The sequence below is a fragment of the Felis catus genome, chromosome C1 (assembly GCF_018350175.1).
Source record: "Felis catus isolate Fca126 chromosome C1, F.catus_Fca126_mat1.0, whole genome shotgun sequence".
NCBI lineage: Eukaryota > Metazoa > Chordata > Mammalia > Carnivora > Felidae > Felis > Felis catus.
The window spans coordinates 80505301-80529396 of NC_058375.1; the positions used below are offsets into that span (position 1 = coordinate 80505301).

Here is a 24096-nt window from a genome sequence, read left to right on the forward strand (position 1 = left end):
GGTCCATGAGTTCGAGCCCCGGGTCGGGCTCTGTGCTGACCGCTCAGAGCCTGGAGCCTGCTTCAGATTCTGTGTCTCCCTCTCTCTCTGAGCCTCCCCCATTCATGCTCTGTCTCTCTGTCTCAAAAATAAATAAACGTTAAAAAAATAAATAAATAAAAATAAAAAGCCTATGTAGCACTGTTAAAGGTAAAACCACAGGGACGAAGATGTATGCTTTCCCCAGGAGCACAGCATGGGAAGGTCACCTTTCCTTCTCTGAGTCTGAGACATGGAGCCTCCTCATCTGAGATCAGCCAGGGAGCGTCTGGCCTCATGTTTGTTGTCTCCTCCACCTTAGTCCACCCCACAAGGAGACAGTGTGAGACAACAAAGAGAATGAGACAGAAACCGGGGCCCTCTGGCTCTGAGGGGGAGGCCAACCACCCACCCCGGACTTTTCCCTTTCATCCCGCGGGCAGCTGCAGGCCTCCACCTGCAGGCTGGGCTTCCGGGCCCTGACCTCCAGCTAAGGCAGGGAGGGAGGGAGGGATCCCCAGTCCTCGGGCCCAGGTGATTAAAATAGAGCCCAGAATGAGGTCTTGCCAGACCAGACAGAGCGTGAAGGTCCAGTGCCGGGGGGCCAGGGCTGGCTGGTGTTGGGGTGCAGCTCTGGGCAGGCGAACTGCAGGACGCCAGGAGGGCCGCGGGGGGGAAGCTATGTGGCAAGAAAGCAGAGTTTGGCTCAGGCCCTGCCCTCCCCCCAGGTCTGACTTTTCTCCTGCACTGCCTCCTTCCTGCCTGGGGCAACCGGGGACTCAGCCTCTGCCCTGTGAGAGAAGAGAGAGGAGATTCACCTGGTGAATTCCTTGTGGCCCAAGTGCAAGAGGCTGGAAGGACCTCCTCTAGAGAAGCACTGCACAGGAGACGCATCGGCAGAGCGGTAGGTCTCAGAGGTCAGCCTCTTTCTTCTCATATGGGGCTGGGGGGTGACGGCGCACAGTTCAGTGGGGCTCCCCGGGCCCTTTCATCCTTGCAGCTACCGTTGGAGATTCTTGTTTAATTATTATTATGTACTTTTTAAAGTTTATTTCCTTCTTGTAATTTTTGAGAGAGCGATCACCAGTGGAGGGGGGGCAGGGAGACGGGGAGAGAGAATCCCAAGAAGGCTCTGCACCGTCAGCACAGAGCTCCATGTGGGGCTCAAACTCACAAACCGCGAGACCATGCGTGACCTGAGCCGAAGGGGGATGCTTAACCACCTGAGCCACCAAGGTGCCCCTGCATTTGGAGATTCCAAAGGAAGAAGTTCGTGGGTCCCTGGCACTCTTCATTTTTTTTTTTCCTTGCTCATAAAAAGTGTGGCTACTATTGGCCTCCTTACAACGCTGTTACAGAACCATTGGCTACATTCTCTATGCTGTACGTTTCACCAGTAGTTCAGGGCTATTTTTGTTTGTAAATATGGGTTTTCAATATGGCAAACAGATTGAATGAAAGAACAAATATTTAAACATATTCTGAAAGTGAATACTTCTAATTCCATTATTTAAAAATAATCTATTTCTTATCAAAAGCAACATCTTGTAGGCTTCTCAAGAATTCTCGTTTATTATCCACCATTGTTTGATCCCACGAGAACATTTGCTTCTCATTTGTAAATATGTCTTCTTTGGAGCCCTTCCGTGATTTATTTGGTTGTTATAACTCCTAACTTAGAAAGGATTATCTAAAATTTATTCAGTCATAGAACTTCACATCTGGAAGGGTCATTAATGGTCATTTAGTCCAATATCCCTCCCAGAGCAGAAATTCCTTCCACAACCTTGGTCAGTGGTATGCTTGAATACCTCCTACATCGGCAAGCTCACTACCTTATTCTATGAAAGCCTCATCTGTTTTTTTTTTCTGTGCTGTTTATTTTTTTTTTTTTTGAAATTTATTGTCAAATTGGTTTTCATACAACACCCAGTGCTCATCCCAAAAGGTGCCCTCCTCAATACCCATTACCCACCCTCCCCTGCCTCCCACCCCCCATCAACCCTCAGTTTGTTCTCAGTTTTTAAGAATCTCTTATGCTTTGGCTCTCTCCCACTCTAACCTCTTTTCTTTTTTTTTTTTTTTTTCCTTTCCCTCCCCCATGGGTTTCTGTTAAGTTTCTCAGGATCCACATAAGAGTGAAAACATATGGTATCTGTCTTTCTCTGTATGGCTTATTTAACTTAGCCTCACACTCTCCAGTTCCATCCACGTTGCTACAAAGGGCCATATTTCATTCTTTCTCATTGCCACATAGTACTCCATTGGGTATATAAATCACAATTTCTTTATCCATTCATCAGTTGATGAACATTTAGGCTCTTTCCATAATTTGGCTATTGTTGAGAGTGCTGCTATAAACATTGGGGTACAAGTGCCCCTATGCATCAGTACTCCTGTATCCCTTGGGTAAATTCCTAGCAGTGCTACTGCTGGGTCATAGGGTAGGTCTATTTTTAATTTTTTGAGGAACCTCCACACTGTTTTCCAGAGTGGCTGCACCAATTTGCATTCCCACCAACAGTGCAAGAGGGTTCCCGTTTCTCCACATCCTCTCCAGCATTGATAGTCTCTTGATTTGTTCATTTTGGCCACTCGGACTGGTGTGAGGTGATATCTGAGTGTGGTTTTGATTTGTATTTCCCTGATGAGGAGCGACATTGAGCATCTTTTCATGTGCCTGTTGGCCATCGGATATCTTCTTTAGAGAAGTGTCTATTCATGTTTTCTGCCCATTTCTTCACTGGATTATATGTTTTTCAGGTCTGGAGTTTGGTGAGCTCTTTACAGATTTTGGATACTAGCCCTTTGTCTGATATGTCATTTGCAAATATCTTTTCCCATTCCGTTGGTTGCCTTTTAGTTTTGTTGGCTGTTTCCTTTGCTGTGCAGAAGCTTTTTATCTTCATAAGGTCCCAGTAGTTCATTTTTGCTTTTAATTCCCTTGCCTTTGGGGATGTGTCAAGTAAGAAATTGCTACAACTGAGATCAGAGAGGTCTTTTCCTGCTTTCTCCTCTAGGGTTTTGATGGTTTCCTGTCTCACATTCAGGTCCTTTATCCATTTTGAGTTTATTTTTGTGAATGGTGTGAGAAAGTGGTCTAGTTTCAACCTTCTGCATGTTGCTGTCCAGTTCTCCCAGCACCATTTGTTAAAGAGACTGTCTTTTTTCCGTTGGATGTTCTTTCCTGCTTTGTCAAAGATGAGTTGGCCATACGTTTGTGGGTCTAGTTCTGGGGTTTCTATTCTATTCCATTGGTCTATGTGTCTGTTTTTGTGCCAATACCATGCTGTCTTGATGATGACAGCTTTGTAGTAGAGGCTAAAGTCTGGGATTGTGATGCCTCCTGCTTTGGTCTTCTTCTTCAAAATTCCTTTTGCTATTCGGGGCCTTTTGTGGTTCCATACAAATTTTAGGATTGCTTGTTCTAGCTTCAAGAAGAATGCTGGTGCAATTTCGATTGGGATTGCATTGAATGTGTAGATAGCTTTGGGTAGTATTGACATTTTGACAATATTTATTCTTCCAATCCATGAGCATGGAATGTTTTCCAATTTCTTTATATCTTCTTCAATTTCCTTCATAAGCTTTCTATAGTTTTCAGCATACAGATCTTTTACATCTTTGGTTAAATTTATTCCTAAGTATTTTATGCTTCTTGGTGCAATTGTGAATGGGATCAATTTCTTTATTTGTCTTTCTGTTGCTTCATTATTAGTGTATAAGAATGCAACTGATTTCTGTACATTGATTTTGTATCCTGCAACTTTGCTGAATTCCTGTATCAGTTCTAGCAGACTTTTGGTGGATTCTATCAGATTTTCCTTGTATAATATCATGTCATCTGCAAAAAGTGAAAGCTTAACTTCATCTTTGCCAATTTTGATGCCTTTGATTTCCTTTTGTTGTCTGATTACTGATGCTAGAACTTCCAACACTATGTTAAACAACAGCGGTGAGAGTGGGCATCCCTGTCGTGTTCCTGATCTCAGGGAAAAAGCTCTCAGTTTTTCCCCATTGAGGATGATGTTAGCTGTGGGCTTTTCATAAATGGCTTTTATGATCTTTAAGTATGTTCCTTCTATCCCGACTTTCTCAAGGGATTTTATTAAGAAAGCTTGCTGAATTTTGTCAAATGCCTTTTCTGCAACGATTGACAGGATAATATGGTTCTTATCTTTTCTTTTATTAATGTGATGTATCACGTTGATTGATTTGCGAATGTTGAACCAGCCCTGCAGCCCAGGAATAAATCCCACTTGATCATGGTGAATAATTCTTTTTATATGCTGTTGAATTCGATTTGCTAGTATCTTATTGAGAATTTTTACATCCATATTCATCAGGGATATTGGCCTGTAGTTCTCTTTTTTTACTGGGTCTCTGTCTGGTTTAGGAATCAAAGTAATACTGGCTTCATAGAATGAGTCTGGAAGTTTTCCTTCCCTTTCTATTTTTTGGAATAGCTTGAGAAGGATAGGTATTATCTCTGCTTTAAACGTCTGGTAAAACTCCCCTGGGAAGCCATCTGGTCCTGGACTCTTATTTGTTGGGAGATTTTTGATAACTGATTCAATTTCTTCGCTGGTTATGGGTCTGTTCAATCTTTCTATTTCCTCCTGACTGAGTTTTGGAAATGTGTGGGTGTTTAGGAATTTGTCCATTTCTTCCAGGTTGTCCAGTTTGTTGGCATGTAATTTTTCATAGTATTCCCTGATGATTGCTTGTATCTCTGAGGGATTGGTTGTAATAATTCCATTTTCATTCATGATTTTATCTATTTGGGTCATCTCCCTTTTCTTTTTGAGAAGCCTGGCTAGAGGTTTATCAATTTTGTTTATTTTTTTGAAAACCCAACTCTTGTTTTCATTGATCTGCTCTACAATTTTTTTTAGATTCTATGTTTTTTAAATTTTTTTTCAACGTTTATTTATTTTTGGGACAGAGAGAGACAGAGCATGAACAGGGGAGGGGCCGAGAGAGAGGGAGACACAGAATCGGAAACAGGCTCCAGGCTCTGAGCCATCAGCCCAGAGCCTGACACGGGGCTCAAACCCATGGACTGTGAGATCGTGACCTGGCTGAAGTCGGACACTTAACCGACTGCACCACCCAGGCACCCCAGATTCTATGTTTTTTAGATTCTAGTTTATGTCTGCTCTGATCTTTATTATTTCTCTTCTTCTGCTGGGTTTAGGCTGTCTTTGCTGTTCTGCTATTTCCTTTAGGTGTGCTGTTAGATTTTGTATTTGGGATTTTTCTTGTTTCTTGAGATAGGCCTTGATTGCAATGTATTTTCCTCTCAGGACTGCCTTCACTGCATCCCAAAGCGTTTGGATTGTTGTATTTTCATTTTCATTTGTTTCCATATATTTTTTAATTTCTTCTCTAATTGCCTGATTGACCCATTCATTCTTTAGTAGGGTGTTCTTTAACCTCCATGCTTTTGGAGGTTTTCCAGACTTTTTCCTGTGGTTGATTTCAAGCTTCATAGCATTGTGGTCTGAAAGTATGCATGGTATGATCTCAGTTTTTGTATACTTATGAAGGACTGTTTGGTGACCCAGTATGTGATCTATCTTGGAGAATGTTCCATGTGCACTTGAGAAGAAAGTATATTCTGTTGCTTTGGGATGCAGAGTTCTAAATATATGTGTCAAGTCCATCTGATCCAATGTCTCATTCAGGGCCCTTGTTTCTTTATTGACCGTGTGTCTAGATGATCTATCCATTTCTGTAAGTGGAGTGTTAAAGTCCCCTGCAATTACCACATTCTAATCAATAAGGTTGCTTATGTTTGTGAGTAATTGTTTTATATATATGGGGGCTCCTGTATTCAGCACATAGACATTTATAATTGTTAGTTCTTCCTGATGGATACACCCTGTAATTATTATAAAATGTCCTTCTTCATCTCTTGTTACAGCCTTTAATTTAAAATCTAGGGGCGCCTGGGTGGTTCAGTTGGTTAAGTGTCCGACTTCGACTCAGGTCACGATCTCACGGTCCGTGAGTTCGAACCCCGCGTCAGGCTCTGTGCTGACAGCTCAGAGCCTGGAGCCTGTTTCAGATTCTGTGTCTCCCTCTCTCTGACCCTCCCCTGTTCATGCTCTCTCTCTGTCTCAAAAATAAATAAACGTTAAAAAAATAAAAAATAAAAAATAAATAAAATAAAATAAAATCTAGTTTGTCTGATATATGTATGGCTACTCCAGCTTTCTTTTGACTTCCAGTAGCATGATAGACAGTTCTCCATCCCCTCACTTTCAATCTAAAGGTATCCTCAGGTCTAAAATGAGTCTCTTGTAGACAGCAAATAGATGGGTCTTGTTTTTTTATACATTCTGATACCCTATGTCTTTTGGTTGGCACATTTAGTCCATTTACGTTCAATGTTATTATAGAAAGATATGGGTTTAGAGTCATTGTGATGTCTGTAGGCTTCATGTTTGTAGCGATGTCTCCGGTACTTTGTCTCACAGGATCCCCCTTAGGATCTCTTGTAGGGCTGGTTTAGTGGTGACGAATTCCTTCAGTTTTTGTTTGTTTGGGAAGACCTTTATCTCTCCTTCTATTCTAAATGACAGACTTGCTGGATAAAGGATTCTCGGCTGCATATTTTTTCTGTTCATCACATGGAAGATCTCCTACCATTCCTTTCTGGCCTGCCAAGTTTCAGTAGAGAGATCGGTCACGAGTCTTATCGGTCTCCCCTTATATGTTAGAGCACGTTTATCCCTAGCTGTTTTCAGAATTTTCTCTTTATCCTTGTATTTTGCCAGTTTGACTATGATATGTCGTGTAGAAGATCGATTCAAGTTACGTCTGAAGGGAGTTCTCTGTGCCTCTTGGATTTCAATGCCTTTTTCCTTCCCCAGATCAGGGAAGTTCTCAGCTATGATTTCTTCAAGTACCCCTGCAGCACCTTTCCCTCTCTCTTCCTCCTCTGGGATACCAATTATGCATAGATTATTTCTCTTTAGTGCATCACTTAGTTCTCTCATTTTCCCCTCATACTCCTGGATTTTTTTATCTCTCTTTTTCTCAGCTTCCTCTTTTTCCATAATTTTATCTTCTAGTTCACCTATTCTCTCCTCTGCCTCTTCAATCTAAGCTGTAGTCGTCTCCATTTTATTTTGCAGTTCACTTATAGCATTTTTTAGCTCCTCCTGACTGTTCCTTAGTCCCTTGATCTCTGTAGCAATAGATTCTCTGCTGTCCTCTATACTGTTTTCAAGCCCAGCAATTAATTTTATGACTATTATTCTAAATTCACTTTCTGTTATATTGTTTAAATCCTTTTTGATCAGTTCGTTAGCTGTTGTTATTTCCTGGAGATTCTTTTGAGGGGAATTCTTCCATTTCGTCATTTTGGATAGAACTGCAGGGCACTTCCCCTGTGCTGTCTTGAATAACTTGCGTTGGTGGGTGGGGCCGCAGTCCGACCTGATGTCTGCCCCCAGCCCACCGCTGGGGCCACAGTCAGACTGGTGTGTGCCTTCTCTTCCCCTCTCCTAGGGGTGGGATTCACTGTGGGGTGGCGTGGCCCGTCTGGGCTACTTGCACACTGCCAGGCTTGTGGTGCTGGGGATCTGGCGTATTAGCTGGGGTGGGTAGGCAAGGTGCACGGGGGCAGGAGGGGCAGGCTCAGCTCGCTTATCCTTCGGTGATCCACTTCGGGAGGGGCCCTGCGGCACTGGGAGGGAGTCAGACCTGCCGCCAGAGGGATGGATCCGCAGAAGGATAGCATTCGGTGTTTGCGCAGTGCAAGCAAGTTCCCTGGCAGAAACTGGTTCCCTTTGGGATTTTGGCTGGGGGATGGGCGAGGGAGATGGCGCTGGCGAGCGCCTTTGTTCCCCGCCAAGCTGAGCTCTGTCGTCCGACAACTCTCCCACCCGTTGTCCTCCAGCCCTCCCGCTCTCCAAGCAGAGCTGTTAACTTATAACCTTCCAGATGTTAAGTCCCGCTTGCTGTCAGAACACACTCCGTCCGACCCCTCCGCTTTTGCAAGCCGGACTCAGGGGCTCTGCTTGACCAGCGGGCCGCCCCTCCACCCCGGCTCCCTCCCGCCAGTCCGTGGAGCGCGCACCGCCTCTCCTCCCTTCCTACCCTCTTCCGTGGGCCTCTCGTCTGCGTTTGGCTCCGGAGAGTCCATTCTGCTAATCTTCTGGTGGTTTTCTGGGTTTTTTAGGCAGGTGTAAGTGGAATCTAAGTGATCAGCAGGACGCGGTGAGCCTAAAGTCCTCCTATGCCGCCATCTTCTTCCCAGAAAGAGCCTCATCTGTTTTTTAAATCTGCTTATCTTTAAGTTCTGTCCATCACAGATGAAAGTTTCATGTTGTCTACGTGTGTGCCTCCAACCCCCAACGCAGAACTCAGCACATGAAAAATGTTCAATAAATGTTCATTGCATGAACAAGTAGAAGTTTGAATTCATTCACTCAGTTGTTTAGTGAACATCTATCCTAGGGCGGGTGTTGTTTGCAATGTTGAGGGTATGACTTTGGACAAGAAAGACACAGTTCCAGGCCCAGGAGGTGTTTTCACTTCAATTGGAATGAATTGTCCATCCAGAATCCCCTTTCCTATTTAAATCTCAGGTACAAATAGAGGGCAGACAGGGAGCAGTACCATTAGGACAGGCTGAGGAATAAGTAGGGGTTTCTTGAATAGTCCTAGAGAACTTCCTTGACAACCCCAGAAGAAGACAAGACTTCCTGTCAGGCTAGGCTGGTGGGCATTCTAAGTGAGTGCTATTGGAACATTCAAGAAATGCAGGGATGCCTGGGTGGCTCAGTTGGTTAAGCATCTGACTCTTGATTTCGGTTCAGGTCATGATCTCAGGGTTCGTGAGATTGAGCCCCACATCAGGCTTACACTGATAGCACAGAGCCTGCTTGGGATTCTCTCTCCCTTTCTCTCTGCCCCTCCCCTGCTTATTCTCTCTCTCTGTCTCAAAATAAATAAACATTAAAGAAAAAAGAAATGTAAACTTATTTTATCCCTAAAACAAGTAAAGCAGGATATTCAGTATAGATAGAGATAAGGTAGAGAGGTGTTAGTACATACATTTATACTTCCCTACTTATCGACATATGTGTACATATGTGTGTATGTAGACATACACATACATATATATACACACATGTATTCCTTCTTCTATGGTTTCAGGGATAGAATTTAGTGATTTGTCACTTACCTGTAACACCCAGTACTCATCCCAAGTGCCTCCTTAATGCCCATCACCCCTTTAGCCCATTCCCCCACCCACCCCACATCCAGCAACCCTCAGTTTGCTCTCTATATTTAAGAGTCTCTTATGGCTTGCCTCCCTCTCTGTTTTTATCTTATTTGCCCTTCTCTTACCCTATGTTCATCTGTTTTGTTTCTTAAATTCCACATGAATGAAATCATATGATATTTGTCTTTCTCTGACTTATTTAGCTTAGCATAATACACTCCAGCCCCATCCACATTGTTGTAAATGGCAAGATTTCATTCTTTTTTATCGCCAAGTAATATTCCATTATTTATATATGTGTATATATATACATATATATATGTGTGTATATATATATATACACATATGGTATATATGTGTATATACATGTGGTGTGTGTGTGTGTGTGTGTGTGTGTGTGTGTGTGTGTATACCACATCTTCTTTATCCATTGGTCAGTTGACGGACATTTGTGCTCTTTCCGTAATTTGGCTATCGTTGATAGTGCTGCTATAAACATTGGGGTGCATGTGCTCCTTCGAAACAGCATACCTATATCCCTTGGATAAATACCTAGTAGTACAATTGCTGGGTCATAGGGTAGTTCTATTTTTAATTTTTTGAGGAACCTCCCTACTGTTTTCCAGAGTGGCTGTGCCAGCTTGCATTCCCACCAGCAATGCAAAAGAGAGCCTCTTTCTCCGCAACCTCACCAACATCTGTTGCCTGAGTTGTTAACGTTAGCCCTTCTGACAGGTGGGAGGTGGTATCCCATTGTGGTTTTGATTTGTATTTCCCTGATGATGAGCGATGTTGAACATTTTTCATGTCTGTTAGCCATCTGGATTCTTCTTTGGATGCACATTTATTCTTATTCAAGCATACATACTCACATAAAAATGGAAGGATATTGACTAAATTTTTAAAATAATCATCTCTAGGCATTAGGATTATAAACTTATTCTTTTTGTTTTCTATATTTTATACATCTTATATAATAAGCATTACATATGCAAAAGAAATTTTATAAAGCAAAACAAACAAACAAACAAACAAAACCCAGCGGGTCCCGTGAACTGGTGGTACTCTTGATGCCTTGGTGCTATCTTCTTGCCAGTGCCTCCCTCCACCTCACCTCTGCCTCTCCACACCTTCAGGTCAGGTAAATAGAGTCCCAGCTCAAACATCACCTCCCCTAGAAGTTTTCCTGATGCCCCCGGCCCCAGGGACCCTGCATCTTTCTTTCTTTGTGTGCAGACATTCATGATGGCACCTACAAGTGTGCGTTGGGTACTCCTCTGGCAGTTTGCAAACTGGTTGTGAGCATCTGGCAGCCTGGCTCTGTGCCGCTTGGTTCTGGACTCCAGTCCCCAGCTTGGTGCCTCACCCTCCACCATCCCCCCCCCAAGATGTGTGATGAATGCTTGGGCCTCGCCTAGCTCACTGCCTCAGCTTGTTCCTGGTTTCTGGTCTCCCACTCAGGTCACATTGGCTCCTCCTAGAATGCTCCCTGCTGTCTACTAAGAAATGCAGTGCCTTAGGGCATCCAAGAGCCTCTACGATAGGGCACCAGCTCACCTTTCCAGCCCTACTTTTCTCCTTTGTATCCCTTCCTGGGACCACCCATCCTGCCCCCAACAGGTCATGCTTCCCCACCTGTGCTCCTGCTGTTGTTTTAAACTGAAATTCTCTTCTCCGTCTCCATCTAAAGAATTCCTAAAAATTCACCAGAAATTAGGATAACACCAACAGCTACCCTTAGAACTGTGATGGGACCGAATGATACAAGGCGTGTGGAGCTCGTGACACTGTGCTTTGCAACTGCTAAGTATATAATGAATAATAGCTGTTATTATTACCATCAGCAGCAACATCATTGCTACGTGTCAGGCACCACCCTCCACCCTAATGATAAAGAGTTTTATAAAAAGGTTCTTGCACCCAGGCCAGGTAAAAAACTCACTATCCCACAATATGATAGGTATTATGACAGAGCCAGAAACAAAAAAAGCTATGGGAGCAAAGGATTGGGGGAGCGACATGGCGTCTTCCCAGAAGACAGGCTGTTTTTACTGAGTCTTAAAGGTCAAATGGGAATTTCACCAGGAGAAAAGTAAAGAATAGGGGAAGGTGCTCCCAGCAGAGGAAATACCAAAAGCAAAGGTATGGAGGAAAAAATGAGTTTGGACAGCTGCGTGGACTAAATAGCCGAGGCCTTCGTCTTTTCTAGCACATTGCAGAGAATCGCCTTCTACTGCCCAGAGAGCACAGCTGAGGTGCTGGGCTGATGGAGGGAGTGTGCAGAGCCCCAGCACTCTTGGCCGTCACTCGCCAAGTGAGGGGACAAGAGGCCTAATCCCTGGTGGGAAGGGCAGAGTCGCTAAGCTCCTAGCTGAGGGAGATGAGAGACCTGGGCCACCCTTCCAGCAGAGGCTTGGGGAAGCCACGGTTGGCAGTAACTGTGAAGAGACAGCCAAGGGGCCGGAGTGCAGCCAGCGGGCCGCCCATGCAGCCCTCCTCATAACAACCATTGTTTACTTTGGATGCTGGCTGTCCCCGCAGTCTGCACACAAGATTTATCACCAGAAGCTAGTCACTCAGACTGTAACACTAACAGCCTTTTCAAACACAAGTCTTCCCCCACACGGCGAGAAGTGGAGGATGTGAAGGGAAAAATAGTGTCCATTCTGGAGACAGCTATCATGCCTAATGGATTTAGAGAAAGGAAGTTCTCGAGACAGGTGAGGAAGTATCCCCCTCTGTATTCAACAACTTCGGTATCGCATTCCTACCACGGAGTAATATCCTAAAATGTTAAACTGTGTACATACATGTTCCCTGTGTTTTCCCCTACCCTCCTTTCAATCAGGAAACCAAGCCTTGTGATGTCTCGAGAGGGGATTTCAGCAACAAAGAAAGCAGATGTCAATTCTAGAGAAATAGAGGTCTCTATTCTTCTGAGGTCGGGACAGGAAGAGTGTCCTTGAGGAGCAGTAAGATAGGAAATAGAGATTCCTGGAAGTGGAAAGCAAATAACAAGACTCCAGAGAGGAATGGCTCAGTGGTTACAGACGCACCAAAGATTCCTGGAGCCCAGGCAGGGCCGTGAGGGGGAAACGCAGAAAATAGGCAAACAGGTGTAATTAGAGACCTGCAGAGGTCTCCCTGATGCCCCAATACTTGAAACCCTGGGACAAGGCTGAGTCTTTAAAATGACTAGGTTGAAAATTTTTGCTAGTCAAGTCAAATGGGAGCTCAAATAAGTCTTCTTTGCCAGTGGAAACAGCCCTTCCGCGGTCATCTGCATTGCCTAAGGAAACTGTAATGGTGTCCCCTGAGGCAGTTGCCTTGTAGGACACTGTCAATCCTCCTCAGGACCCACCCCCATCCCCTCTCTTTTCTTCCAGACCTGTAACTAGACTAAGTCCCAGCAGGCCCCAAAAGAGGAACAAAATGTGGCCCGTGGGGTGGCACGCCACCCTGCCAAAGAAGTACATGATTTTTCCAGTTTATATGAATGGAAATCTGGGGAATATGTGTAGGAATGGTTACTAAGGGTGTAAGATAATCGCAGAAGGAACACAAAGTTGGATCGGGCCAAACTGATTGATATGGGCCTACTAAGCAGACACTCTGAACTTAATGCTGTGGCTCAAGGGATTAGAAAGGACTCTAACAGTTTGGTTCGTTGGCTGAAGCATGGACCAAAGAGTAGCCTATACTAAATGAAATTAAAATTGCAGAACTGTCTTGGTGGATTGTAGAAGAAGGTATCTAAAAGCTTAGGGTGACTAGAACATTAGAATGGACTTAAAGTTTTTTTGTGTTTTGGGTTTTGTGGGGTTTTTTTGTTTTTTTTGGTTTTTTTTTTAGCAGGGGAGGTGTGGAGAGAGGGAGAGAGAGAATCCCAAGCAAGCTCTGTGCTGTCAGCACAGAGCTCAACATGGGGTTCGAACCCAAGAACAATGAGATCATGACCTGAGCTGAAATCAAGAGTTGAATGTTCAACCAACTGAGCCACCCAGGCACCTCTAGAGTGGATTTATCATATAAGATCTGCTCAAAGGTCCAGAGGGCATATTTACCACTATGACTATGAGAAATTAATTTCTGAGGGAACCCTAGCATCCTGCAGAAACTCTGTGGTCACTCTTCTCTGAGGCCAGTAATCTCCATAATAACTGCTATCACTAAATTGCAGTCCTTAGATGTAATGGGGATAATTAGATCCTGGGGTAGCAGGGGCCAAGTGGTGACACTTAATTGCCAAAGACAAGGTGGGTATGGTCACCCTACTGGATTATAGTCACCCTACTGGATAGCAGTAATCAGAATAGTCGGACTTACAGAGACCTATGGCCTTGACTAGCTGATCATGGTGTCCCTAGAAGTGACACAGACAGGCAGCCTATTAAATTCTTACTTATCTATGTAAGAAGAGTTGAAACCAAATGAACTGAAGTCTAACTTGAATCATGAGAATAGAGATCCCTGGCCCCTCAGTGAATTCCTGGACTTGAGCCAGTTTAGAGACCCAGGACCTTGAATGAAGAAGAGGCTGGACTTCACCATACTGCCCCAAATTTATACTTTTAATATATCTTCTAAGGTAAAGGGTAAGTTGTGTGTCTGGCACCTCCTACCACCAAAAAGTGTGACTCTGTATTTTGGAAAGAACATGCTTCTCATTTGGGTATACTACTCCAGCCCGTTTATTGAGTGACCTGAAGAGCTACTAGTTTTGAGTGGAGCCCAGAACAAAAATGGTCAGCAGCAGAGCCAGCTACCATGCAGGCTATTATGCCACTTGGGCCATACAGCCCAGCAGATCCAAGAGTGCTTGAAGTGTCAGTGGCAGAGGGGCACCCAGGCTCAGTTAGTTAAGCATCTGACTCTTGATTTTGGCTCAGGTCATGATTTCATGGTTGTTGAGTTCTAGCCCCAAGTCTGCTTGGGATTTCCTCTCTCTGCCCCTCCCCTACATGTCCTCTCTCTCTCTCTCTCTCTCTCTCTCTCTCTCTCTCTCACACACACACACACACACACACACACACACACACACATTAAATAAATAAGTTTTTTTTAATGGTGATTAGAACTTACAGAAATTTTTTTAAAAAGTATCATTGGCAGGTAGAAATGCTATTCGGAGCCTTTGTCAGGCCTGTATAGGTGCATCATAGCACAAATCCTTAGGAACAAAGCCCTGCCATCTCCTGCAGATAACTACTGTCCTCTTGAGAAACAGCTCTTGGTCAGTTACTGGGTCTTAGTAGAGAGTGAACACTTACCTGTGAGTCACCATGTTACCATTAGACCTGAGCTGCCCATCATGAACTAGGTGTTTTTTGACCCATCAAGACTTAAAGTTGGGCATGCAGAGCAGCACTCCACCATCAAATGCAAGTGGAATATACAGTCAGTCTGGAAGGCACAAGCAAATTACATGAAGAAGTGGCCCAAGTGCCCTTTATCCATCATCCCCACTGCTGGTCTCCACATTACTTTTTCTCTCCCAGCCTACATCTATGGCCTCAAGGGGCATTCCCTACAACCAGCTGACTGATAGAAAACTCAGGTCTGTTTTACATATGGTTCTGCAACTTATGCAAACACCACATGAAAGCAGATGGCTTGAGCACTTATAGCCCCTTTCTGGAACATCCCTGAAGGACAGTGGTGAAGAGGAATCTTCCCTGTGGGCAGAACTTCAAGCAATGTACCTGCTTGTCCATTTTATGTGGAAGGAGAAAGGGCCAGATGTGTGATTGTAAGCTGATTCATGGACTATGGCCAATGGTTTGGCTGGATGGGCATGGGCAGAGATTTGGAAGGAACATGATTAGCAAATTGGTAAAAAGGAAATTTGGGGAAGAAGTGTGTGTATAGACTTCTCTGAATAAGTGAAGATATTTGTGTTACGTGCTCACCAAAGGGTAACCTCAGCAGAAGCTTTTAATAATCAAGTAGATAGGATGACCCATTTTGTAAATACCGGTTAGCTTCTTTCTCCAGCCACCCCTGTCACTGCCCAATGGGTTCATGAACAAAATGTCCCTGGTGACAAGGTTGGAGGTTATACATGGCTTAGCAGCTTAGACTTCTACTCACCAAGGTCAACCTGGTTATGGCCACTGCTGAGTGACGAATCTGCCAGCAGCAGAGACCAACCCAGAGTCCCCAATATAATATCATTCCCCAGCATGATCAGTCAGCTACCTGGTGACAGGTTGATTACATTGGACTTCTTCCATTATGGAAAGGACAGTGTTTTGTTCTTGCTGAAATAGACACTCTAGATATGGATTTGTGGTCCCTGTGCACAGTGTTTCTGCCAAAACTACCATCTGTGGACTTGTAGAATGCCTTATCTATCATCACAGTATTCCATACAACATTGTGGTTTTTTTTTTTACCAAGGAACTCACTTCACAGCAAATGAAATGCAGCCATGGGCCCATGCTCATGGAATTAACTGGTCTTACCATGTTGTCCACCATCTTGAAGCAGCTGGCTTGGCCTTTTAAGAACTCAGTTATAACACCAGCTAGGTGGCAATATCTTCCAGGGCTGAGATGAGGTTCTCTAGATATATGGTCCTCTGTATATGCTCTGAATCGGTGTCCAATAGATGGCATTGTTTCTCTCATAGCCAGGATTCACGGGTTCCAGAATCAAGAGGCGCAAATAGGAGTGGCACCACTATAACTCTTCGTGATCTACCAGCAACATTTTGCTTCTTGTGCCCACAGCCAAATTCTCTGTTGCTCTAGATATCTTGGTTCCAAGAAGGAAAACGCTTCCACTAAGAGACACAGCAATGATTTTGCCGCCCAGCCACCTCAGTCTCCTCACAATTCTGAATCAATAGCAAAGACAGGAGTTACAATTCTGGTGAGGGCGACTGATCCTGATTACCAATGGGAAATTGGAGTGTTAACATACAGTGGAAGTAAGAATCTCCGGAAATACAGGAGATTCTTTACAGCATCTCTTAGTACTTACTACCATGCCCTTGTGATTAAAGTTAATGGAAAATTATAACAACCCAATTCAAGCAGCACTACCCTGCGGAAAATGAAAGGATTATTTGAACAACTTATTCCAACAAAACAGACCATCTATATGAAATGGAAAAATTCCAAAACAAACAAAAACAAAAGCAAAATCCATGAATTATCAAAACTTGACTCAAGAAAAAGTAGAAAATCTGAGTCGATACACCAATATCAAGTAAGAACATTGAATTAGCAATTAAAAATCTTTCCACAATCGCTTCTTGGCCTTTGGCTAAGATCAAGTGTAAAAATCTTTCCACAAAGAACAGCCCAGGTCTGATGGCTTTCACTATTGACCTCTATCAAACATTTAAGGAAGAAACAATGTCAAACCTATATAAATGCTTTCAGAAAATAGAATTTGAGGGAATATTCTCAAATTCATTTTAGTGGACCAGTATTAACCTAATATAAAAGCCACACAAAGAAATCACATGGAAAGGCAATTATATTTTAATATCCCTTATAAATAAAGATGCAAAATCCTTAACAAAAAATAGCAAACCATAGGGCTCCTGGGTGGCTCAGTTGGTTAAGCATCCCACTCTTGCTATCGGCTCAAGTCGTGATCTTGCAGTGGTGAAATTGAGCCTCTCATCAGACTCTGTGCTGAGCATGGAGCCTGCTTAAGATTCTCTCCCTCTCCCACCCTTCCTCCCTCCCTCCCTCTCTCTCTCTCTCTCTCTCTCTCTCTCCCTCTCCCTCTCCCTCTTTCTCTCCGTATCTGCCCCTCCTCCCCCTCAAACTAAATAAATAAATATTTAAAACAATAGCAAACCAAATCTAGCAGTAACAACAACAAAATCACCAGGACCAAATGAAATTCATCCCAGAAATACAAGATCGGCTTAATATCCAAAAATCAGTAAATGTAGTATACCTTAACAAAAGAATAAAAGACAAGTCCATAGACTCATCTCCACAAATACAGAAAAACATTTGGCAAAATCTAATATTTATGATTTTTAAAAAACTCAACAAGCAAGGAACAGAAGTTAGCTTTCTCCACCTGATAAGGGGCATCTATAGGAAAACCTACAGCTAACCACATAATTAATGGTAAAGCCTGCATGCTTCCCCCCTGAGATTGGGAATAAGGCAAGGATGTCCATCCTACCATTTCTATTCAACATTATGCTGCAGGTTCCAAGCAGGGCAATAAGGCAATGGAAAGAAATTAAAGGCATACATACTGAAAAGGAAGAAGCAAAATTGTCTTTATGTTCAGATGACATAATCCTGTAGACAGAAAGTTTTACAAAATCTACAAGAAAAAAAAATTAGACCTAATAAGTAAGTGTGGCAAAATCACAAGATAAAAGATCCTGTTTTGTAGAAATTAACAAGCAATTTCTAAAATGTATATGAAAATCCAAGAGACTTAAGATAATGAAGAAAAAGAAAAAACTGAACAAGAGCAACATTAAAGGACTTACTATAAAGCTACAGTAATGGAGACAGTGTGATATTGGGGTAAGGAGCAACATATAGACCAATGAAACAGAATAGAGAGAACAGAAGTAAACCCTTATATTTAGGGTAAATGAATTTTTACAAAGATACCAAGGCAATTCAATAAGGAAAATGATAGCTTTTCAACAAATGCTCCTGAAACAATTGGATATCCACATGCAAAACCAAAATGAAACCAGAAAACAAACTTAGACCTTCACCCCCCGACTGTACACACCGTGCATGGTTTTAACTAGCTCATAGGCCAAGATGTAAATTCTAAACGGATGCAAATTTCTAGAAGAATATCCTTGTAACCTAGGGTTGGGCAAACACTAGCTAGAGCTAATCAAACAAAAGCAAGATCTATAAAAGGGGAAAAAATGCTAAATTGGGCTTCAGCAAGATTTTATTCTTCAAAAATACCATGAAGAAAATGAAAAGACAGATGGTGGCTACACTTGTGGTGAGCATAGCGTCACATACAGAAAAGCTGAATCACTGTGTTGCACACCTAAAACTAATGTAACACTCTATGTCAACTATACTCAAGGAAAAAAAAGTTTTTTTTATTTAAAAGGCAAGTCACAAATTGGGAGACAAGTCTTGCAAATCCTACACCTGATAAAAGCCTTGTATGTGAATCTAATCAAGAACTCCTAGAATTCAATGAGACAAACAACCAATTAAAAAATGGGCAAAAAATTTGAATAGTTACTTTCCCAAAAAAGATACACATGAAAAGAACTCAACACTGGGAGTCGTTAGGGAAATGCAAACTAATACTTCAATAAAATACTTAACCCCTAGAATGACTATAATAAAGAAGACTGACCACACCAACTCATACGGTGTTGGCGAAAAAATAAAACGGTAGATCAACTTTGGAAAACGTTTTCAGTTTCTCAAAAGGATAAACATACCCTTACCACTTGACCCAGGAATTGCACTCAGTATCTATCTGTGAGCAATGAAAACCTATGTCCACAGAAAAACTTGTGAGCGAGTACTCATAACAACCTAGTTGATAATAACCACAAACTGGAAACAATCTAAATGTTCATCAAATAGTGAATGAATAAATCTGCTGTGGTTTGTCCCTACACTGGTGTCCCGCTCAGCAGCGGAAGGAGCGACTACTGATACATGCAGCAACACGGATGAGACTCAAAACGCCACAGAGGGAAAGACACCGGACACAGAAGACTACATGTTGCCCAATTCTGTTTACATGAAATTCCTAGCAAAGGCAAAACTATGGAAACAGGAATTAGATCAGCAGTTGCCTGGGGCTGAGGGTAGGAGCCTGGATTGACTCTAAACAGGCAAAAAGGAACTTTTGGGGGGAGACAGAAGTGCTCCAAGAATTGCTCCAAGTGGCAAGGCTACATGAATTTACTAAAAGTCAGCCAACTACGCAGTTGCAACGGATGAGTTGAATGGTATAAAAGCTGTCCCTTAATGCCGCTGTTTTTGAGAACTGGACTAATTCTTACACACTTGAATTTGTAGATATAAATTCATTCCTATTTCATCAGTTATAATTTTCCCCAAACAGAAATCATCCTTTTTACTATAAGAATCTGTTTGGACAAAAGCGGGCAATTTGCCCTCATCATTCTGTAATTTATTTTGAAATTACAAAAGCTGCAGTCACATGCCTTTGATGACATCTCCTTCCAGATATCTGCTGCTTTGCAATTATTCCATTTGGGAACGGCTCAGTCAAAACAAAGAGTACGCAGTAATCACAAGGCCCAGGTACGATACCATCCCCTTAGCGTACTGTCTTTCTTCCCAATCTATAGCAAGGATTACTTGGAGCCAAGAGGACTGCATTTCAAAGACTGAGAAGACCTTCTGGAAAATTTAAATTTCTTGTCGTATTAAGTCTTACTCCCATTAAAATAGGGAAGGAATGAAGTTCCTCATGAAGCCACTATCTGGAGCCTGTTCAGGAAGCCTTCCAGATCCAGTGCCATCCATGATCTGAGTTCTGGGATCTTGGAAACCCTGGATAAACTTAATTGGCCTCTTTGGCCACACATTTTGCAAATCTTCCATACTTGGAAAGTTCCAAGAGTGGCTTAAAAGGCTTTTAAAATTTTCACAAAACAAAATTCAAATCGTGTTTATGCTCTTTCTAAACCTATAAATTTCAACTTAATTGGATGGCTGATGGAATTATCACTCCAAATAATACAGCTGTATGAAATTTGAACCAAACTATATACCTACCAGTTAGTGCAGCAAAATACACAAAATAAACACGCAGAGCAAAGTACAATTCCCGGACGAGATACCCAAATCTAGTAGCAGAAAACCATGGCTCAATTTCCAAATGGTGGGCTTTAAGGGAAATGTAACTTTTATGTCAAGATAATGGTTATTTCTCCAGTGGAAATAATAATGGAAATAATAGTGGAAATAATAGTGGAAAAAGTAGTGGAAATAATAACATCTTTAAATTTGCTTTTCTTTAGAGATCACCGTTTCTTCCCAGCTACCACCAGCATGCTGCCCCAGAGAAGGAGAATGTCTGTCACTAGCTTTCATTCAGAACATTATTTTGACCAAACAACTCTGAGAGTCCAGGTGGCTGAAAATGGTCTCCCAGAAAAAAACTCAACAGACCTAGCAGCGTAAAAAGTCACAGAATGATGTAATCTCAGAGGTGAAGGAGACCACTCATCTAACTCAGTGATCATCTGTATATTTTCCCTGGTGTTCATCTATGTAATTCTACAAAACCATTACTCTCAAAGTTAGGAATTCCATATTCCAGCCATTTCTTCATGTTTGGTTAGACCCTTGGATCCTTCACACAGAGTAGGGAATCAGTTCTGGCTGTATTTGAGGTAGATGACAGGACTTCTGAACCTGGGGAGAATTATACCAAAAAGCAAAGGTACATGTCATGAATGTAAGCACAAGCAAGAAAATGGTTCCTTCTCTCTTCCCAGGATCATCCCATTCATGGCCCATCAAGTCATTTTGAAGACTTCAAATGCTATCCACAGCTCTGCCTGGGGAAGGGAGGAGGATCTTGCAGAGGTCTGCAGTTTCTGTTCCTGGTTTATAGTTTATATTTTTGTGAGACAGCGATAGACAGATACTTCCTCTATCCAACTTAGTACGTTTAAATTGTGAGTCATTTACAGGAAGTAAAAGGAATTCCCAAAGCCCTATATATATATATCCTTTGGGGGGTTTTTTATTAACTGAGGTTTCAACATATCACAAATAATACACACGAATTTAAAAAAAAACAAAACACAACAATCCGTAACCCTTCCAAAGAAGGACTTTAGAGTGACTATCTGGCATAAGAATCATCTTGCCAAACAGTCATTACTCATGGGCCTGGGGGTACCTTGCATTCTTTCTAAAAATGGATCTTTCCATGAAAAAGCACAATATGTTGGTGCTGGGTGAGCTAAAACTACAAAAGAAGCTATTTTTGTCCTCCAGGCAGTTAATATTATATTCTAAACGGAGACAGCCAAATAGTTCACAAAAGAAGGGAAAAAAGGAAACGAGATATACGGAAACACACTGTTTTTCTTTTGCTCCAGTTTACATTTCTGAAATATCTTTTCCTATTACATAAAACCATATTCTCTAGACAATTATGTCTGCTAATGACCGTCCCCACCTTGTAGAAGGCAGTGACAGTAAATTCAAACAACAAAAACGAAAGAAAATAGAGATCATATCATTCGATAGAATAGGCAGCCGATTCTAAAACACATCTTCTCTTTCTATCTTCTGAACCAGGCTCTGCGTAAAAAGGTAGTGTTGGGAAAGCATGTGATCTATAATTAAAAAGATGTCATTACAAAGATCTGTGTGGGCACAGGAGCTCCAGTCACTTACAAACTGATTTCGAGCAAGATACTCCATCACCACCAGCTCAGTTTCCTCATCTGCAAAGTGGGCATCACAGAAACCGCCTCATCGAGGAGCAGGAGTAAATGAGGCGGGAGGAAAGACGTTAGCACATTGCCTATCACAAAGCAGGCACCACAGCGATGAGCAAGTAGAATCCTTGCTCTTAGACTTAGGCAGGATTTTGGAGGAAGGAACGGTTGGGAAGAGTGAGCAGAGAAAAGAAAACTAAGAAGTAAAAGGACAAGGACAAAAGAGGGGAGTTTGCCTGGTGACCTTCCCAGATATTGAGGTCCTTTCAGTATCATGGCATTGGAGACCACATTTTTCCATTGTGGTCATTCTGAAATCATGCACCACTTACTTTTCTGTCCAGTGAATTTGTAAGGCAACTAGTCATAAGCTCCTACTTTTCACAGACTGAACTGAAGTACTGAAATGCTGGAGACCCAGGGGCAGAGCCAGAAAGGAAACCCACAACTTACTGTGGACATTCAGCTGCTCTGTCCATAGGCAACAGAAATGGGTCTGTCATTTTAAAAAAATCTCTTATGCACGAATGTAGGTGAAAATATAAAATACTTATGATGATACTGTAAATAGGTTTAAAATACACATCATAAGAACTAGAAGAGCACATCGACAAATAAAAACATTATTTTAGAAAATTACATGCAATATTTCTGCTGGATTTCCATTATTTGAAATCTTCACAATAAAAACTACACTATGAATGCATAGATCCTAACACAATCAATACCATTCTTTTATCTTTCTTTCTTTCTTTCTTTCTTTCTTTCTTTCTTTCTTTCTTTCTTTCTTTCTTTCTTTCTTTCCTTCTTTCCTTCTTTCCTTCTTTCTCTTTCTTTCTTTCTTTCTTTCTTTCTTTCTTTCTTTCTTTCTTTCTTTCTTTCTTTCTTTCTTTCTCTTTCTCTAAATACTAAAGCCTGAAACCAGTAGTGAAGAAGCAGGCGTACCTACCTGGAAGGTTCCCTTCCATCAAGTTCCATGATGCATGGATATACCCAAGAGCTAATTTTCTAGTAACTAGGGCCCATTCCTAGCACACTTACTTGCCATAGTCTAAAGAAATTCAGGAAGAAAGTCAGAAAACCACTGACAACTAGTTGCAAAGCGCCTGGTTTTTAAACCTTAAAGGCAGATTCTAGGGACCAGCAATCCAAAAGTTTGAGCACCACCATCTTGAATACTTGCCTTAATGTAGAAGCACTACACTCCCGAGTAACTAGATAGTCCAGAGCTGGAGTGAACCTTTCAAATCGCCTCCTGAAGGATGCTAACAATCAACATCAAACCTGAAAGATGGTCGTGGCTTCCTCCTTAATCCCACCCTCATGCAAAGCAGCATGGAACCATTGAGCAGCCATCGTCTCATCATGAAACACATGCAAGAGAAGGGGAGAGAAGAAACAGAAGGTGAGTGAGAGCAGTGAAGGTGTAGAGAAAGGAGCAGACAGAACGCCTGCATTCCCGAGTTCAAGAAGCCCGTTTGTCAGCTGAGGCAGCTGCCTGAAGGAAAGCCAAGCTGTGCTTCGAGCAGGGGACGCTGTGTGTCAGCAATTCCCCAGGAGCCTGGTGCCTCCGGGAAGAAGCACTAGAGATTGCCCACACTGGGACAATCCATCCTCCCCTTCGAGAGAGACCACAGAGCTCCTATTTCTGGGCAATGTCCACAATCTTATACTCGCTAAGACTGCCACTGAGAAGTTCCTAGCGTTGCACTCTGATTCCTGGACGAGTTTTCTGGCGGCAAATAGGATATTTTTCTCTTTCTTAGATTGGTATGATTATAGATGGAACACAGTCATATAATAAAGAGGTGGCTTTTGGCCAGTTTTATTTCACAAGAAGCTTGAGGACTTCCAAAAAGCATGATATATGAGTTTTGATTCATAGCATCTTAAAAAAATTGTGTACCAAAACGTACATACACACATAGCATGCAAATGCTTCGTAAGCGTCATGTTTTTCTAACCATCTTGGTCTGCTGCTCCACTTCCTGCCTTCGTGAACAGGATGTGACCCAACAGGATGTAGCTCTCCCTTGTTTTCCATTTTTCAGTTCTAAAAGCCCTATGTCTGGGTTTGATGACTTGATTATTGACCTCTGGTAAGCATGGCCACAAGAGGAAAATCCATACTCCAATAATCTGAGCCCCTAAGATTGTGGGACTTTCTGTTCTTCCCCTTGGTGTCTGGTAATCTCCTCTCTCCAAGTAGATGAATAGCAGGTAACAACTGAACAGCCGATTCATCGTCTGACTGCATCCACAACGGTTCTGCTACATCTCTGCCAAGGGCTGTGCTTCTCCGGAGGGTGGACATTTTACAGGAGGGAGAAGATGGCAGGGTCCTAATAAGCTCACAGTCCAACCACTGCACCCCAGCCCCGTTGATCATCTGAGATCTTGGGCACTTGCCCAGCTGGGAGTATACAGG

At 42.5% G+C, this 24096-nt stretch overlaps 1 protein-coding gene across 1 annotated transcript in view; it reads left to right on the forward strand.

The window, feature by feature from the left end:
* SLC44A3 (solute carrier family 44 member 3) overlaps nt 1–24096 on the forward strand; it is a 323586-nt gene that overhangs the window by 184789 nt on the left and 114701 nt on the right. The window contains 1 exon segment of the mRNA XM_045036232.1: nt 747–922. The gene's annotated coding sequence lies outside the window, so the exon portion shown is untranslated.